This window comes from Drosophila miranda (assembly GCF_003369915.1).
Source record: "Drosophila miranda strain MSH22 chromosome Y unlocalized genomic scaffold, D.miranda_PacBio2.1 Contig_Y1_pilon, whole genome shotgun sequence".
NCBI lineage: Eukaryota > Metazoa > Arthropoda > Insecta > Diptera > Drosophilidae > Drosophila > Drosophila miranda.
This window is the reverse complement of record NW_022881603.1, coordinates 53009565-53030143: the sequence shown is the minus strand read 5'-3', so window position 1 is coordinate 53030143 and position 20579 is coordinate 53009565.

The window sequence follows — 20579 nt, the reverse complement described above, 5'->3', positions numbered from 1 at the left end:
TGCCTGGATACGTTGGAATGGCAATTTGATCATGTCCACAAGACGTTCTGTAATGAACGTCGCCTCTGAGCCAGAGTCGATCAGAGCGCGGGCGTGGAAAGTTTTTCCCAGGTGGCAAATATTAACGATGGCCGTGCCTAGGAGGACAGCACTCGTGCCGGAGGCGAAATATGACTGAACGTTTGGCTGGGCTTCGGACGAACTTGGATTTTGTACGCTTGGTACTCGTAGATGTAGCTCGGGCCACGCTGAGGAATTTTGTGCCGTTGTGGAAATCGCCTCGCTGGAGTTTGCTGGATTGCTACGGTGCAGAAGCGTATGGTGCCGGTCTCCACAAATTATGCAATTGTGGGCGCTTTGGCATGCTCGTATCTGGTGGCCCCTTGCAAAGCAGTTCAAACAAAGCTGCTTTTGCTTAATGTAGTCGGAGCGAGCGCCAGCGGGCATTTGAAGGAAGTAAGGGCATAACCGGATTGGATGATACTCTTTGGAGCAGAGATCACACGTGCTCCTCGTTTGATTCACTGTGGTCTGGAACGAGTGGGCACTCCTAGGATAAGGAGGCGGCCTGGATGGTCGTCCTCGGTCACGTCGAGAGACAGGTACCGCTCCGCCAGGAACTTGTCCATGGCGTGCCAGGTGGGAATTTCGGACTTGTGCGTCACGGATTGCTCCCAAAGCTTTAAGGTCGTCTTTGGCAGCTTAGCGGAAATGAGGTACACTAAAACTCCGTCAGCGAAAACGCTGTCTGTGGAGACCTCGGAATGGGTGAGTGTCGTGAGGCACTTGTGGACGGCCCTCTGGAGCTTTTTTAGCGCTGCTGCTGACTCGGTACGGATTTGGGGCAGACTGAAAAGGATCTTCAGCTGGGCCTTGAGTATCAGCCTCTTGTTTTGGAAACGCTCACGGAGGGCGTTCCATGCGGACGCGAAACCCTCGTTCGTAAGTGGATCCTGTGCCACTATGTCGTGGGCTTCACCGCTGGTCTTTTTGTTGAGGTGGAACAGTTTTTCCACTGGAGCCAACCTTGGGTTTTCTATGTAGATGGCGGTGAACAGGTCTCGGAACGTGGGCCACTGCTGGTAGTCCCCACTGAAAACTTCAGTGTCACATGGAGGGAGGCGGCAACCGCCGGAAGTCGGCACTTGAACGGCCAATTGCGGCGTGTGAGGGACAGTCGGGGCTCGAGCTGATCGTTCAGTTCGGCCAGGCATTGCGCGTAGACCGCGTAGCAGTCATCGTACATCTCTTGGACATCAGCTACACCCTCTGGATCCTCTTCCGCCATCGTCACCGAACAGGCCGCGAACTCCGCGTCCACCTTTGCCCACAGGCTTCAGAGTTGTTCTCGATGGACTTGGGAGAGCGAGCGGGTTGGTGTGCTAGCATCTGGAGCGCTGAGCTTCTGGTCGAAGCGTGTCAGTCTGCTTACAGCGAAGGCAAACTTAGACTGTGCGGAACTGGCGGCCATACTGCTAGGAGCTGTGCGAGGGACTCCCGAGGGGAGCAACAAATCCTCGAAGGCATGTGGTGCGTGAACCCTGGACGTGGTCGGACCTCGCTCAGCTGGGGCCGGACGGGAAGATGTGGGCGTAGTGACTGAGCCGTTGGAGCTGGGTGGATGTGTCAAACTCAGCGAACTCACCCGCTTAAACTTCTTGCGAGATTTCTTCTCAACAGTGGGCATGTTTGCTGATGGATCTGCGATAACGCGTAGTAGAGTCGCAAAGGTAGGTGAGCGGAAATGGCGACGTGGAAGTTCAGACCTACGAACCGTGGATATGTGGTTTTGGTTGAATTTATTGCGAGTATTTAAATTATGGAAATAGTACACCGTGGCCGGAATATATAGATATAAATACTACGATTGAACTACGGTTGAAAACAATATACTCTCGAAATGCAGGGTAGCGCGTCACTTGGCGTTCCGTTACGGTCAAGCGCGGCACCGAAAAATATTCTCCCAACAACTACAACGCAGGCAAATGGTGGAGAAGCGAAAGCGAAAAGAAAAACGAAAAGAATGCACCGCTGCTGCTGCTTGTATGTGTGTATGTATGGCTGTAAGTGCTATGTACCGCGGCTTGGGTTGAAGAGATGTCAAACAACGGGTAAAACGGTGGATAACCGTTTTATATACAATATGTATATTATATAGAAGTGCAAGAATATGCTTATTTAAAATGCGTACGTATAGATATGTAAGATAAATACATACATATGTACATATGTGCAGTATGAATGGATCGATATTTTGTTGGTAGTATAATTAGTTAAATAAGGAGGCGCAGTGATTTGTTATTTTATTTCCTTATAAAACCGACAAACTATGGAACGTTGAGCATGCACGGAATAAACCACAAAATTAATTGCAAGAATATGCCTTTATGTTTGTTGCCAGCCGCTTGGATTGCGCTGCGATGTGTACATACATGTATGTATGTTAGCAACGAAAGGTCAGCTGGTAGCTGGAGAGGTATGAATATTATTTACACTGGATCGGAAGCTGAACGCAGGAGTTAGCTCGGATCAAATTAAACCTTTGGAGAAGTAGGAAGCCACAACCGTTGGCAGAACGAAGTATGGTTTAATTTGGAGCTAGAGCGAGAAATAAATACATATGTACATATGCCACGGGAACTCGGACTGGGATGGAAAACTCGCACAAAATCACTGCACTGTTGTTAGGCACAATCGAAGAGTACTTATCTTGAACTTGGAGCGATCCGCCGATGCTGGCTGGGGTGAGCTTCTCCTTATGGGGAAGGCGAAGATCCGGCTCGAAGGACCAATGTTTGTAGTGGGGCGGATCGAAGCTCAACTCTCCCACAACGCAATTGATGTAGCCGTTATAAGAAATGAAAACCGTTATGTTTCGTGGTATATATATAATTATGTGTGTGTATTTGGTTGGACGGTCGCGCGGTAGATCGGCCGTCTGAAGCGGGGGTGAAATCGTAACTGCTTAACTCTATGCCTTATGGTGCTTTTTCTGCCGTGAGCGCAGTGTGGATCGTGGATTGTGGATCCAAGCGCCCCTCCGAGCGCGCGAGAGCGAGGTGGGACCGGGGCGCACGGAGTTGGCACAGTGCGCGGAAATTGTTTACGGCTGGCCTGAACATTGTCCTTTCCACTTTCAGTACTAAGAATGTCTTCAGTAAACATGTCTGGAGAATTAAGAAGTTATTATATGTATTTTTTTAAAATTTTACTTATTTACTTACTTAAGTCCGGATCCTCCCGAACCTCCTGCTCCTGCTTCTCCTCCACGTGGTGCACTGGCTCAGACGAATCATATATTTCATCAGAAATAGTACACTCCATATCATTGACTGTATAATCAGAAATATTGTGTATATTGTCAGAAATGTTGTTAATATTCTTCTCAATATCGTGAGTTGTGGCCGACTCCTCCGTATGACCGTGCATATTGTTGTCAATATCCTCAATATCCTGAGTTGTGGCCGACTCCTCCGTATCACCGTGCATATTGTCAATATCCTCAATATCGTGAGTTGTGGCCGACTCCTCCGTATGACCGTTCATATTGTTGTCGATACCCTCAATATCCTGAGTTGTGGCCGACTCCTCCGTATCACCGTGCATATTGTCAATATCCTCAATATCCTGAGTTGTGGCCGACTCCTCCGTATCACCGTTCATATTGTTGTCAATATCCTCAATACCCTGAGATATCATCAGAACAGAAATATTCTGCACCGGAGTAACAGGCTAAGCATACTTCGCGTGCGTCGTACCCGCTGAATGGAGTACATTATTAGAAGAATATAATATAAATGTAACTAATTTACTTACCCTTACGTTGATGGTCCAGAAAAAAAAGTACAAATGAATCACTCCTGCTGCACTTATGTCGCAAACTTGGGCTCCACCGAACGACAACGTCATGTTGGCAATTTCCTGTGCTTTCGGGCTTTGCACTTTCCGGCCTTGCAGATGGTCCCAGTATATCCCGCATAATACATTAACAAGGGCACTGTCCACCCCGTCAATTATTACACCTCCCAAATTAATGTACATCTTTGTCTTATTTTGTGTTCTTTATTTATGTTTTAAATAACGGGGCATGTATGGTTTTGGTATTTACTCATCGTTAGTATTATAAGAAATACCAAATGCCAACACACATTTTTTCGAATACGACGATCAAGAAGGAAGAACGTTTACAGATATTTTGTTGCTATACGATACGGACCGATAAATATCACATAATTCCGCGTCTAGTTTCCTGATTTTAACATGTATAAAAAACAAAAATAGAGAAAAGAGTGAAATAAGTTAATAAAAGTAACCCAAGAACCGCGCCAAGATGGATAAAAAGATAGATTCAGAAATGCATAAATTGTCGTGTTTCGATGAGGACATAAAGGAACTCAATCTGTTCGAGCCGTATCAGGACATAGAGGAAGATATGTTCGAGCCGTCGCAATTGTCGTGTTTCGATGAGGACATAAATGAACTCAATCTGGTGGAGCCGTCGCAATTGTCGTGTTTCGATGAGGACATAAATGAACTCAATTTGTTCGAGCCGTATCAGGACACAGAGGCAGAGGAACATCTGCCGTGTGGGCCGCTGGACCGGCTGGTTAGTACATTGCCTATGGATGTTGACGACGACGACACTGAAGGTGAGTAGATTGTGGCAATTACATTGGAGCAGGTGAATCAGACTTTTCTTCCTCCAGGTATCGTCGGTAACGATGATCTGGTCAACGATATTGGTCGCCTTCAAGCGAGCAATGAATTGCACAAAGGTACAGGCCACCGAAAATCTGGTAACGGACGCATTGGAAGAACTGAAAATGCAAGGAAACATAATGAATGGACGCATTAACATGACTGTAAATTTACAGAACCTAAGCGACTCAGAATTTTCCATTTACATGGATGAGTATCACATGCCGTGGTACCAATATGCAAAAAAGGACCGGTACATAAATGGAAAATTCTTGCAGTCGCTGCAATCCCAATTAACGGGAATGAAATTCATTATTTGTATTTCCACATTTTTCCCGTTTCCAAAACATCTGCACTAGGCAGGAATGCGGTCAAGGAAGGACTCGATTTAGTATTGAGGGAGGTTGAGAGTGGGGGCTTGTCAAGTGAACTGTTGGCAGTTGGATCCGACCACTGCTTGGCAAATTTCATGCCGTGCAAAAGTGTAAGGGGAAAATTCCCCATATTGTGGGATCTGCCCCACCTCAAAAAGGTTATCCTAAAAAATGATATACATGAGGATGTGTTGTTGTCAAATATGTATGTCAAGGAATACAGGTAAGAAAATTACAAGAGTATCTTTGAGGCTACGAAGTCGGTAGACAACTTGCCCGACTACCTAATGTCTGATAAAGTTAAAGAAATCATTAAAAATGAAATAATGAACTTATTACGCGCTGTTGAAAAACATTTCGAATTTAGAAACGAACCAATATTTTTTAGCAACATGAACAGCAATACCTTCGAGGAACGTGGCAAGCATTTATCAACAATTTTTATAAACATAATGAAAGTATCGTTTAAAGAAGATTTCAACAGAAACCCAGTATATTATGCTACAAATGTAGTGTTCATGGCTCTCCAAATAATGGACCAAAAAATTAAATTATTAAATAAGACGTTAGAAAATATTTTGTAGTATGTAGTATAATTATATTAATTTTAATAATAATAACAATAATAATAATAATAATTTGTTTTTTATTTTATTTATTTTATGTAGTATGTATTATACATGTACTATACATAATTAATGTATTTTCATCTGTAGAATGTAGAATATTTTCAGCCTGTACAAGATTTTCAGCTGTAGAATGTAGAATATTTCAGCCTGTACAAGATTTTCAGCTGTAGAAGCCTGTACAAGATTTTCAGCTGTAGAATGTAGAATATTTTCAGCCTGTACAAGATTTTCAGCTGTAGAATGAAGAATATTTCAGCCTGTACAAGATTTTCAGCTGTAGAAGCCTGTACAAGATTTACAGCTGTAGAATGTAGAATATTTTCAGCCTGTACAAGATTTTCAGCTGTAGAATGTAGATAATTTCAGCCTGTACAAGATTTTCAGCTGTAGAAGCCTGTACAAGATTTTCAGCTGTAGAATGTAGAATATTTTCAGCCTGTACAAGATTTTCAGCTGTAGAATGTAGAATATTTCAGCCTGTACAAGATTTTCAGCTGTAGAAGCCTGTACAAGATTTTTAGCTGTAGTGTTCAATTTTTGTTTGTTGTTTGATTGATTTTTGAATTGATTGTTGTTGTTTGATTGATTTTGTTGTTCTGAAGGCTTGATCCAGCGGTGACCAGGGACGCAGGATGGCTCTAAGCTATAGTATTTATTGTACGAGTAATAATCAACTAGCACAGCACTAGCATTTAACCCGTATTCAGAGCAGACTGTAAGTTTAAGTTAGTCTGAAATTGTTTTTATTAACATACGAATAATGAAATTGAACAAAACCCTTAATAATTTGTTGTCAGTAAGTAAGTAGTATATAATGGTTATATAGACAGTTAATATTGTATAAACGAATATCTTTACTGTATGTACCATTTTGTACCAGAGTAAATATTTTGTAATTGCAAATGTTAGATTTATGCATTCTTGAATTTTCATTTCTTTTTCTTTTCGTTATAATAGTTTTATTATCTTTAATTGTTTTTCTGTTTTCTGTTGATATGATTCGGTTCAAAATTTGTGTGATGTTTACGCACATAATATGGTTAATGGTTCCTAATATTGTTCGTTACTCTTTTATTACCCTTTTTGTATATCTTTTGTTTTATAAATTAGTCTTTAGCTAAGCTAAGGAGCGTAGCGTATCGGATCAAATCAATCAAAAGTTGATGGGTCTAAGGGGCTAGCTAACGAGGCAGTCAATGGCAATGGCAATGGAAATCCAAATGGAAATTTATGCAAACCATGCGGCAAAACTAAAAAAAAAACTAAACTAAAAACGCAGAATCATAGACGAGGGGGAACGTTGTGAGTTGCTGCGGACACCGCAACTCTACAGTTATACCCGATACTAAGTCAGTATGGCTCTCCTCCGGCAGACGCCTCTACAGAAAATCAGTCTGAGCGTGACGTCGGGCGCTGCGTAGCCACTGCAAATTGATTTGTTCCTTTTGGCTATAAAAATTATCTGATCTAAACCAGATTCAGCAATCTGATAGATATGGTCGTTATCTATGATTCTGCGTTTTTAATTTTCTCGAATGTGAAATATTGTAAATGCAACAGATTTTCGTCTTTTGTGGGGGCGGAAGGGGGTGGGGCGAAATTCTGAGATATACCTTTTATAGTGAGATCTAACAGAAGTGCAGATACCAAATTTGGTTACTCTAGCCTTAATAGTCTCTGAGATTTGTGGATGCCACAAATTTTCGTCCTTTGCGGGGGCGGAAGGGGGTGTGGCGAAATTTTGACACAAAACGGTCAAGGTCCGATATCACAGGAGTGTGGATACCAAATTTGGTTGCTCTAGCTCTAATGGGTTCTGAGATCCTTGAACTCATATTTTGCAATTAGCAAAACCGACCATGAAACCTGTGTGTTATAGAGAGACAAAGCGAGAAAGAATGGTACCGCTCCGCCAGGAACTTGTCCATGGCGTGCCAGGTGGGAATTTCGGACTTGTGCGTCACGGATTGCTCCCAAAGCTTTAAGGTCGTCTTTGGCAGCTTAGCGGAAATGAGGTACACTAAAACTCCGTCAGCGAAAACGCTGTCTGTGGAGACCTCGGAATGGGTGAGTGTCGTGAGGCACTTGTGGACGGCCCTCTGGAGCTTTTTTAGCGCTGCTGCTGACTCGGTACGGATTTGGGGCAGACTGAAAAGGATCTTCAGCTGGGCCTTGAGTATCAGCCTCTTGTTTTGGAAACGCTCACGGAGGGCGTTCCATGCGGACGCGAAACCCTCGTTCGTAAGTGGATCCTGTGCCACTATGTCGTGGGCTTCACCGCTGGTCTTTTTGTTGAGGTGGAACAGTTTTTCCACTGGAGCCAACCTTGGGTTTTCTATGTAGATGGCGGTGAACAGGTCTCGGAACGTGGGCCACTGCTGGTAGTCCCCACTGAAACTTCAGTGTCACATGGAGGGAGGCGGCAACCGCCGGAAGTCGGCACTTGAACGGCCAATTGCGGCGTGTGAGGGACAGTCGGGGGCTCGAGCTGATCGTTCAGTTCGGCCAGGCATTGCGCGTAGACCGCGTAGCAGTCATCGTACATCTCTTGGACATCAGCTACACCCTCTGGATCCTCTTCCGCCATCGTCACCGAACAGGCCGCGAACTCCGCGTCCACCTTTGCCCACAGGCTTCAGAGTTGTTCTCGATGGACTTGGGAGAGCGAGCGGGTTGGTGTGCTAGCATCTGGAGCGCTGAGCCTCTGGGCGAAGCGTGTCAGTCTGCTTACAGCGAAGGCAAACTTAGACTGTGCGGAACTGGCGGCCATACTGCTAGGAGCTGTGCGAGGGACTCCCGAGGGGAGCAACAAATCATCGAAGGCATGTGGTGCGTGAACCCTGGACGTGGTCGGACCTCGCTCAGCTGGGGCCGGACGGGAAGATGTGGGCGTAGTGACTGAGCCGTTGGAGCTGGGTGGATGTGTCAAACTCAGCGAACTCACCCGCTTAAACTTCTTGCGAGATTTCTTCTCAACAGTGGGCATGTTTGCTGATGGATCTGCGATAACGCGTAGTAGAGTCGCAAAGGTAGGTGAGCGGAAATGGCGACGTGGAAGTTCAGACCTACGAACCGTGGATATGTGGTTTTGGTTGAATTTATTGCGAGTATTTAAATTATGGAAATAGTACACCGTGGCCGGAATATATAGATATAAATACTACGATTGAACTACGGTTGAAAACAATATACTCTCGAAATGCAGGGTAGCGCGTCACTTGGCGTTCCGTTACGGTCAAGCGCGGCACCGAAAAATATTCTCCCAACAACTACAACGCAGGCAAATGGTGGAGAAGCGAAAGCGAAAAGAAAAACGAAAAGAATGCACCGCTGCTGCTGCTTGTATGTGTGTATGTATGGCTGTAAGTGCTATGTACCGCGGCTTGGGTTGAAGAGATGTCAAGCAACGGGTAAAACGGTGGATAACCGTTTTATATACAATATGTATATTATATAGAAGTGCAAGAATATGCTTATTTAAAATGCGTACGTTTAGATATGTAAGATAAATACATACAGATGTACATATGTGCAGTATGAATGGATCGATATTTTGTTGGTAGTATAATTAGTTAAATAAGGAGGCGCAGTGATTTGTTATTTTATTTCCTTATAAAACCGACAAACTATGGAACGTTGAGCATGCACGGAATAAACCACAAAATTAATTGCAAGAATATGCCTTTATGTTTGTTGCCAGCCGCTTGGATTGCGCTGCGATGTGTACATACATATATGTATGTATGTATGTTAGCAACGAAAGGTCAGCTGGTAGCTGGAGAGGTATGAATATTATTTACACTGGATCGGAAGCTGAACGCAGGAGTTAGCTCGGATCAAATTAAACCTTTGGAGAAGTAGGAAGCCACAACCGTTGGCAGAACGAAGTATGGTTTAATTTGGAGCTAGAGCGAGAAATAAATACATATGTACATATGCCACGGGAACTCGGACTGGGATGGAAAACTCGCACAAAATCACTGCACTGTTGTTAGGCACAATCGAAGAGTACTTATCTTGAACTTGGAGCGATCCGCCGATGCTGGCTGGGGTGAGCTTCTCCTTATGGGGAAGGCGAAGATCCGGCTCGAAGGACCAATGTTTGTAGTGGGGCGGATCGAAGCTCAACTCTCCCACAACGCAATTGATGTAGCCGTTATAAGAAATGAAAACCGTTATGTTTCGTGGTATATATATAATTATGTGTGTGTATTTGGTTGGACGGTCGCGCGGTAGATCGGCCGTCTGAAGCGGGGGTGAAATCGTAACTGCTTAACTCTATGCCTTATGGTGCTTTTTCTGCCGTGAGCGCCGTGTGGATCGTGGATTGTGGATCCGAGCGCCCCTCCGAGCGCGCGAGAGCGAGTTGGGACCGGGGCGCACGGAGTTGGCACAGTGCGCGGAAATTGTTTACGGCTGGCCTGAACATTGTCCTTTCCACTTTCAGTACTAAGAATGTCTTCAGTAAACATGTCTGGAGAATTAAGAAGTTATTATATGTATTTTTTTAAAATTTTACTTATTTACTTACTTAAGTCCGGATCCTCCCGAACCTCCTGCTCCTGCTTCTCCTCCACGTGGTGCACTGGCTCAGACGAATCATATATTTCATCAGAAATAGTACACTCCATATCATTGACTGTATAATCAGAAATATTGTGAATATTGTCAGAAATGTTGTTAATATTCTTCTCAATATCGTGAGTTGTGGCCGACTCCTCCGTATGACCGTGCATATTGTTGTCAATATCCTCAATATCCTGAGTTGTGGCCGACTCCTCCGTATCACCGTGCATATTGTCAATATCCTCAATATCGTGAGTTGTGGCCGACTCCTCCGTATGACCGTTCATATTGTTGTCGATATCCTCAATATCCTGAGTTGTGGCCGACTCCTCCGTATCACCGTGCATATTGTCAATATCCTCAATATCCTGAGTTGTGGCCGACTCCTCCGTATCACCGTTCATATTGTTGTCAATATCCTCAATATCCTGAGATATCATCAGAACAGAAATATTCTGCACCGGAGTAACAGGCTAAGCATACTTCGCGTGCGTCGTACCCGCTGAATGGAGTACATTATTAGAAGAATATAATATAAATGTAACTAATTTACTTACCCTTACGTTGATGGTCCAGAAAAAAAAGTACAAATGAATCACTCCTGCTGCACTTATGTCGCAAACTTGGGCTCCACCGAACGACAACGTCATGTTGGCAATTTCCTGTGCTTTCGGGCTTTGCACTTTCCGGCCTTGCAGATGGTCCCAGTATATCCCGCATAATACATTAACAAGGGCACTGTCCACCCCGTCAATTATTACACCTCCCAAATTAATGTACATCTTTGTCTTATTTTGTGTTCTTTATTTATGTTTTAAATAACGGGGCATGTTTGGTTTTGGTATTTACTCATCGTTAGTATTATAAGAAATACCAAATGCCAACACACATTTTTTCGAATACGACGATCAAGAAGGAAGAACGTTTACAGATATTTTGTTGCTATACGATACGGACCGATAAATATCACATAATTCCGCGTCTAGTTTCCTGATTTTAACATGTATAAAAAACAAAAATAGAGAAAAGAGTGAAATAAGTTAATAAAAGTAACCCAAGAACCGCGCCAAGATGGATAAAAAGATAGATTCAGAAATGCATAAATTGTCGTGTTTCGATGAGGACATAAAGGAACTCAATCTGTTCGAGCCGTATCAGGACATAGAGGAAGATATGTTCGAGCCGTCGCAATTGTCGTGTTTCGATGAGGACATAAATGAACTCAATCTGGTGGAGCCGTCGCAATTGTCGTGTTTCGATGAGGACATAAATGAACTCAATTTGTTCGAGCCGTATCAGGACACAGAGGCAGAGGAACATCTGCCGTGTGGGCCGCTGGACCGGCTGGTTAGTACATTGCCTATGGATGTTGACGACGACGACACTGAAGGTGAGTAGATTGTGGCAATTACATTGGAGCAGGTGAATCAGACTTTTCTTCCTCCAGGTATCGTCGGTAACGATGATCTGGTCAACGATATTGGTCGCCTTCAAGCGAGCAATGAATTGCACAAAGGTACAGGCCACCGAAAATCTGGTAACGGACGCATTGGAAGAACTGAAAATGCAAGGAAACATAATGAATGGACGCATTAACATGACTGTAAATTTACAGAACCTAAGCGACTCAGAATTTTCCATTTACATGGATGAGTATCACATGCCGTGGTACCAATATGCAAAAAAGGACCGGTACATAAATGGAAAATTCTTGCAGTCGCTGCAATCCCAATTAACGGGAATGAAATTCATTATTTGTATTTCCACATTTTTCCCGTTTCCAAAACATCTGCACTAGGCAGGAATGCGGTCAAGGAAGGACTCGATTTAGTATTGAGGGAGGTTGAGAGTGGGGGCTTGTCAAGTGAACTGTTGGCAGTTGGATCCGACCACTGCTTGGCAAATTTCATGCCGTGCAAAAGTGTAAGGGGAAAATTCCCCATATTGTGGGATCTGCCCCACCTCAAAAAGGTTATCCTAAAAAATGATATACATGAGGATGTGTTGTTGTCAAATATGTATGTCAAGGAATACAGGTAAGAAAATTACAAGAGTATCTTTGAGGCTACGAAGTCGGTAGACAACTTGCCCGACTACCTAATGTCTGATAAAGTTAAAGAAATCATTAAAAATGAAATAATGAACTTATTACGCGCTGTTGAAAAACATTTCGAATTTAGAAACGAACCAATATTTTTTAGCAACATGAACAGCAATACCTTCGAGGAACGTGGCAAGCATTTATCAACAATTTTTATAAACATAATGAAAGTATCGTTTAAAGAAGATTTCAACAGAAACCCAGTATATTATGCTACAAATGTAGTGTTCATGGCTCTCCAAATAATGGACCAAAAAATTAAATTATTAAATAAGACGTTAGAAAATATTTTGTAGTATGTAGTATAATTATATTAATTTTAATAATAATAACAATAATAATAATAATAATTTGTTTTTTATTTTATTTATTTTATGTAGTATGTATTATACATGTACTATACATAATTAATGTATTTTCATCTGTAGAATGTAGAATATTTTCAGCCTGTACAAGATTTTCAGCTGTAGAATGTAGAATATTTCAGCCTGTACAAGATTTTCAGCTGTAGAAGCCTGTACAAGATTTTCAGCTGTAGAATGTAGAATATTTTCAGCCTGTACAAGATTTTCAGCTGTAGAATGAAGAATATTTCAGCCTGTACAAGATTTTCAGCTGTAGAAGCCTGTACAAGATTTACAGCTGTAGAATGTAGAATATTTTCAGCCTGTACAAGATTTTCAGCTGTAGAAGCCTGTACAAGATTTACAGCTGTAGAATGTAGAATATTTTCAGCCTGTACAAGATTTTCAGCTGTAGAATGTAGAATATTTCAGCCTGTACAAGATTTTCAGCTGTAGAAGCCTGTACAAGATTTTCAGCTGTAGAATATTTTCAGCCTGTACAAGATTTTCAGCTGTAGAATGTAGTATATTTCAGCCTGTACAAGATTTTCAGCTGTAGAATATTTTCAGCCTGTACAAGATTTTCAGCTGTAGAATGTAGATAATTTCAGCCTGTACAAGATTTTCAGCTGTAGAAGCCTGTACAAGATTTTCAGCTGTAGAATGTAGAATATTTTCAGCCTGTACAAGATTTTCAGCTGTAGAATGTAGAATATTTCAGCCTGTACAAGATTTTCAGCTGTAGAAGCCTGTACAAGATTTTTAGCTGTAGTGTTCAATTTTTGTTTGTTGTTTGATTGATTTTTGAATTGATTGTTGTTGTTTGATTGATTTTGTTGTTCTGAAGGCTTGATCCAGCGGTGACCAGGGACGCAGGATGGCTCTAAGCTATAGTATTTATTGTACGAGTAATAATCAACTAGCACAGAACTAGCATTTAACCCGTATTCAGAGCAGACTGTAAGTTTAAGTTAGTCTGAAATTGTTTTTATTAACATACGAATAATGAAATTGAACAAAACCCTTAATAATTTGTTGTCAGTAAGTAAGTAGTATATAATGGTTATATAGACAGTTAATATTGTATAAACGAATATCTTTACTGTATGTACCATTTTGTACCAGAGTAAATATTTTGTAATTGCAAATGTTAGATTTATGCATTCTTGAATTTTCATTTCTTTTTCTTTTCGTTATAATAGTTTTATTATCTTTAATTGTTTTTCTGTTTTCTGTTGATATGATTCGGTTCAAAATTTGTGTGTTGTTTACGCACATAATATGGTTAATGGTTCCTAATATTGTTCGTTACTCTTTTATTACCCTTTTTGTATATCTTTTGTTTTATAAATTAGTCTTTAGCTAAGCTAAGGAGCGTAGCGTATCGGATCAAATCAATCAAAAGTTGATGGGTCTAAGGGGCTAGCTAACGAGGCAGTCAATGGCAATGGCAATGGAAATCCAAATGGAAATTTATGCAAACCATGCGGCAAAACTAAAAAAAAAACTAAACTAAAATCGCAGAATCATAGACGAGGGGGAACGTTGTGAGTTGCTGCGGACACCGCAACTCTACAGTTATACCCGATACTAAGTCAGTATGGCTCTCCTCCGGCAGACGCCTCTACAGAAAATCAGTCTGAGCGTGACGTCGGGCGCTGCGTAGCCACTGCAAATTGATTTGTTCCTTTTGGCTATAAAAATTATCTGATCTAAGCCAGATTCAGCAATCTGATAGATATGGTCGTTATCTATGATTCTGCGTTTTTAGTTTTCTCGAATCTGCAATATTGTGGATGCAACAGATTTTCGTCCTTTGTGGGGGCGGAAAGGGGTGGGGCGAAATTCTGAGATATACGTTTTATAGTGAGATTTAACAGAAGTGCCGATACCAAATTTGGTTACTCTAGCCTTAATAGTCTCTGAGATTTGTGGATGCCCCAGATTTTCGTCCTTTGCGGGGGCGGAAGGGGGTGTGGCGAAATTTGGACACGAAACGGTCAAGGTCCGATATCACAGGAGTGTGGATACCAAATTTGGTTGCTCTGGCTCTTATAGGTTCTGAGATCCTTGAACTCATACTTTGCAATTGACAAAACCGACCATGAAACCTGTGTGTTAGAGAGAGACAGAGCGAGAAAGAATGAAATTGTTTTCTTGATTCTGGCTATAATCATTATACGATCTGGTTTTGCACTGTAGAAGATATGGTCATCCTCACCGATTCTGCGTTTTTGGTTTTATCGTATCTTTAAAAATGTGGATGCCACAGATTTTCGTCCTTTGTGGGGGCGGAAGTGGGCGGGGCGAAGTTTTGAAATATTTTTGTAGCAGTGACATATCACAGAAGTCTGGATCCAAAACATCGTTGCTCTAGCTCTTATAGTCTTTGAGCACTAGGCGCTGAAGGGGACGGACGGACGGACGGACGGACGGACGGACGGACGGACGGACAGACGGACAGACAAACAGGGCTCAATCGACTCGGCTATTGATGCTGATCAAGAATATATATACTTTATGGGGTCGGAAACGATTCCTTCTGGACGTTACACACATCCACTTTTACCACAAATCTAATATACCCCAATACTCATTTTGAGTATCGGGAATAAAAAGAGGAAGCAACGGATTGACGGAGTAATTGTATTCGTGTTTGTAAATGTGTAATTAATTATGATTTCTGTGCGGAGTTAATTAGGAGAGAATTAGATTTGATTCCGGTAGTGGCTGGGCGGCCATTCCCAATCTCACCAGCCAGGAGCAGTTCCAGATCGGCGACTGGGTGGAGGCGGCCCATACCCAGGAACGCCAGCAGCAGCAGCCGCAGACCATCAGCAGCCGCAGCGGTAGTCGCCGGCTTGAGGCATTGGCGGCGTCGGCAGCGGCGTCAGCCAAAGCACCGCAATGTCAAGCCAAGCCAAGCCAAGCGGTACCAAGCGCGCCAATAATTCCGCTTCCCACACTCCAACACACACAGACACGTATCGATGCACCGTATGCCGATGCATTGTGTGGAGAGAGCCGGAAACAGCAAGGAGCGAGAGAGGGCGCAAAGAGAGAGCGGGTAACGACCTCGTACCAGCGACAGTACGAGAGGGCACTCGAGCAGCCTCTGCACGAACAGCAGCCAACAAAAGATTCGTGTTCGAGTGCCCGTTCGGGAGCGAGTTCGAACTCGAACCACAGCCATGGCACAAACCCCGCTCGATCGGCCACAGCAGCGGTTCCAAATGCAATGCACACAGCCAATACCACAACCACAACCACAAATACAATGATGACATACATCAGCACACAAACAGCGACATCAAACACAAAAACGACAACTACGATTACGTCGGCAGCCAGACGATGCCTGTTAACAGTATTGTTAACAGGCGGACCCCCCCCCCCACCTCTGCCGCCAGAGGAACATCAGCAGCAGCAAACACATCAACAACAACAATATCAGCCAACGGCAACAAACACAGCCAATACCGATGATATCCCATCCACCTCTGCTGCAGCGGCCCGTTCGCCACTGAAGCGCGTCCGCGCCGAGGTGGATGATGATGACGATGATGACAGTGATGTTATGGTTGTTGAGTTTGATGACGATGACGACGACAATTTGGATGCCAATCATGCATCGGCCAAACGACGACTCCGGGAAAGTAACCAACAGGCAATCAAATCCCATATCCCCCAAATTTAAAACCATCCCCATCACCAACAATCAAACCAGCAACAACATCAGCGGACAATTACACAAAATGCCCCTGCCCCTGCCCCTGCCACTGCCAATGCTCCACTAGCTCTACCTCACTCACATGCAAATGCAACTAGTAGTTGCGGCACAGGAACCCACAGCAGCAGCGGCGGCGGTGGCGTTGGGCTGCTCCAGCTGCCCTCCCTGAGTATGCCCAATGCCAGACAAATTCGGATGCTGCAGCGACAGCACCAACCAACGACAATTATTCCCCCCCCCCCCCCCCCCCCCCCCCCATCATTCTGCCAGCTGTCCCCGACATTATGCCCATTCTGGACAAGCTGCAGAATGACCCGAGGGTGGGCAACAGTAGCTATCACACCAAGCTCATCAGCCGCATGGTGTCCGTATCCAGGCCCGCGACATGGCTACCAGGGATGCCATCATGGCAATCCTGGGCGGCGGCAACGAGGCGATGACTGGCCACTACACACACCAGCACAAGAGTGACCGTGGGCTACGGATCGTCGTGCGAGATCTCCACCACTCCACAAGCACCCAACTAATAACAAATCAGATGGCCGAACTGGGCTATTCAGTTAAATTTATTAGAACCATTAAAGCGAGATCCGATGGACAGCCACTCGACCAGTTCGAGTTGGAGATAGCCCCCAAGCCGGATGAAAGCCACCACGATGTCCTCCAATTAACCCAGCTGGGCAACCAGTTGGTGATCGTTGAGAGGCAGGCCAAGCCGGTGGACCCAGCCCAGTGCCACAGATGTCAGGCTTTTGGGCACACCCGCACCTACTGCAGGCGCTCATTCGTCTGTATGAAGTGTGCGGGTGCCCACGCGTCCACGCATGTGCCAAGCCAAGGGCAGACGCCCCTAAATGCGCCAATTGCCAGGGCGCCCACATCAGCGCCTACAAGGGATGTCCGGCATTCAAGGCAGCAAGGGGCCGCCTTCTGTCGCACCGAGTGGCCATGCAGGAGTTGCGTCGCAAGCGCAGCTCGCTTCTGCAGCCATTGCCAGAGCAGCAGCCACCAGCAAAAACAACACCACCACATCCAGGGCGCCGACAGCATCAGCAACGGCCAGTTCAAACGCCAGCCAATCCCTGGCGCGGACAGCAGCAGCAGGCAGCATGGACGCCACTCAATGTCTCCTCTCCTGGGCGACGAAGAGGACAACAACAACATCAGCAGAAGCAGAAGCAGCAGCAGCCAATACAGACAAAAAAACAGACGCCTGCTGCCTCTGGCCCACGCACTGGGCGACGACGTCCAGAGCAGCCATTGAGCCGTTCCCAGGCACCACAACAGCAGCAGCTACAGCAGCTGCAACAGCCACCGCAGCGCGAACAACAACAACAGCGACAGGAGCAGCAGCAGCTTGCCAATGCACGCTCCCGGCAGAAGATGCAGCCGAAACGCCAATCTTTCGAGGGATCCTGCAGCCAGGCTCTGTTCGAGAATACGTAGAGGATGACGCGATTGGAAAAGAGGCTGGAAGTGATGATGTCACTACTCACCTCGCTCATCCAATCCCAGGCAGTGACGGCAACTCCAGCAGTTCCAGAAACATCGGAAAATCCACCAACAATGGCAGCAGCAACAGTGGTTGCCCCAGCTCCAGCAGCCAATGGATGAAGAAAATGATGACGATGAGATGTGGACAGATGACGACTCCATGGATGACATTAAGGCCTACGCGCGCAACATGAGGTACCAGCTTGACAACCAGATATCCTGGAACGCTGTGTACTAATTGGACACATCTCTGCCACTGCATTGGATTAAATGACAAATGCATATCACTCGCATGCCACAACAAAAATGAACAACGGATGCTGCCGCCATCAAAGCCATTAAATAAAACATAAACGAATAAAAATGCTGCCATACACACTTGCAAAATCATACGGCCGGACAAATTCAAATCGTATGCAGTGCGTTGGTGATTGCTAGAATAGCCAAAAACAGACACACACACACAAACACCCATTACACTTGGGCGGCCAGACCTGTGCCGTTCGAGTTATGTGTGTCGTGTCCGCCATCGTCCTTAGTTGGTGGCCGGATCCAGTGCCATGGCATTCAGAGTGCCCTATGGTCCTGGAAAAGGAAAAAATCCATCAGCCACACATACGATTAAAAAGGGCTCTCAAAATACTTACCGCCAGCCATTCAGACACACAAACATCCATTACACTTGGACGGCCGAACCTGTGCCGTTCGAGTAGGTGTGTCATGTCCGCCATTGCCCTCAACTGGTTGCTGGAACCAGGTGCCGTGGCATTCAGAGTGCCATGTGTACCTGGAATGGAAATACACACACACACACAAACATCCATTACACTTGGGCGGCCGGACCTGTGCCGTTCGAGTTATGTGTGTCGTGTCCGCCATCGTCCTTAGTTGGTGGCCGGATCCAGTGCCATGGCATTCAGAGTGCCCCATGGTCCTGGAAAAGGAAAAATCCATCAGCCACACATATGATTAAAAAGGGCTCTCAAAATACTTACCGCCAGCCATTCAGACACACACACACAAACATCCATTATACTTGGGCGGCCGGACCTGTGCCGTTCGAGTAGGTGTGTCGTTGACCGCCATTGCCCACAGCTGGTGGCCGGACCAGTGCCACTCGCTCTACATTAGGGCCACAATTGCCGACGCACACACACACTCACATCCATTTCACTTTGGCGGCCGGACCCGTGTCGCCACAGTAATATGTGTGCCGTTTACTCCTGGCTCCCAGCTGGTGGCCGGACCAGTGCCACTGGTTCTCCAAGAGGGCAGCCACAGCCACAACGACGACGAGGTGCTAATTGCACCTACTTCTGACGACTTCGGATGACGCCAATTTCGATGACCAGGGGGGACGACGGGGTCGGCCGGTATGCAACGCAATGTCTTTACAAGCATTGTGTTTTGCTATGCCGGCCGATGCTCCGCTGTTTCTTTTCTTCCCTGTAATTATAGAAAAAGATATAGACATTATTTTAAATTGTTGTTTATTGTAATATTGTAAACGTAAATCAATTGTACCTGTTTTGTCTCGTCTTTGTTCCAGTGTAGTATCTCTTTTATTACCTGTTATTCCACGCAAAGCACCTGCATTGTTTACCTTTTCTCTTTATCTATTTCTCAATTGACTACGTGTTGCAACACTGCACTTTCTGAATTTTCGATCTCATTTCTTTAACCCTTTAATTAGTGCGGTTCTCCGACACCCCACTACAAAATTATTACAATCTGTGATAAATCTTCGGCGGCAACGGTGCTGACAATTGATTATCGGTTTCAAATCGACTTTCAAATCAGCACCAGTTGCCGCCACACCACCACTACGGCCTAAATTGAGCCAAAAATGCTAGTCTTCGCATAAAACAACTACGCCCCCTATAAACTGCCCGCCCACATGTACATGCTACATTCCTAGTCGTCTGCCCTCAGCAGGTGGCAAGGGTAGTAGAGGGGACTGAAGACCCCATACCGCATTACAGCCAACAAAACATCAAGTTGACGAACTCACAGGGGATTGCAAATCAAATTTTAAGTTAGGGAGAATTACAAAGAAGAGACAGCATACTTTTGAGCGTGGCCCCACTTCACTTTCTTGACTCACACCACACACACACACACACTTGACACCAAACGGAAAGTCGTGTCGTGAACGTTGTGGAGTCGAGACGTGTCTGAGGTTTAGTCCCTCCGTCAAAGTGCCGAATATGTTATCTCTCTCTTTTTCCCTTCCCCCCCGGGTATGTGAGAACCACATACCATGCCGACACCACCATCACGGCCACTCCGGCCACAAGCTCCATCCCCGACCTGCCCTGCCCCAACAGCTGGGCGGCCATTCCCAATCTCACCAGCCAGGAGCAGTTCCAGATCGGCGACTGGGTGGAGGCGGCCCATACCCAGGAACGCCAGCAGCAGCAGCAGCAGACCATCAGCAGCCGCAGCGGTAGTCGCCGGCTTGAGGCATTGGCGGCGTCGGCAGCGGCGTCAGCCAAAGCACCGCAATGTCAAGCCAAGCCAAGCCAAGCGGTACCAAGCGCGCCAATAATTCCGCTTCCCACACTCCAACACACACAGACACGTATCGATGCACCGTATGCCGATGCATTGTGTGGAGAGAGCCGGAAACAGCAAGGAGCGAGA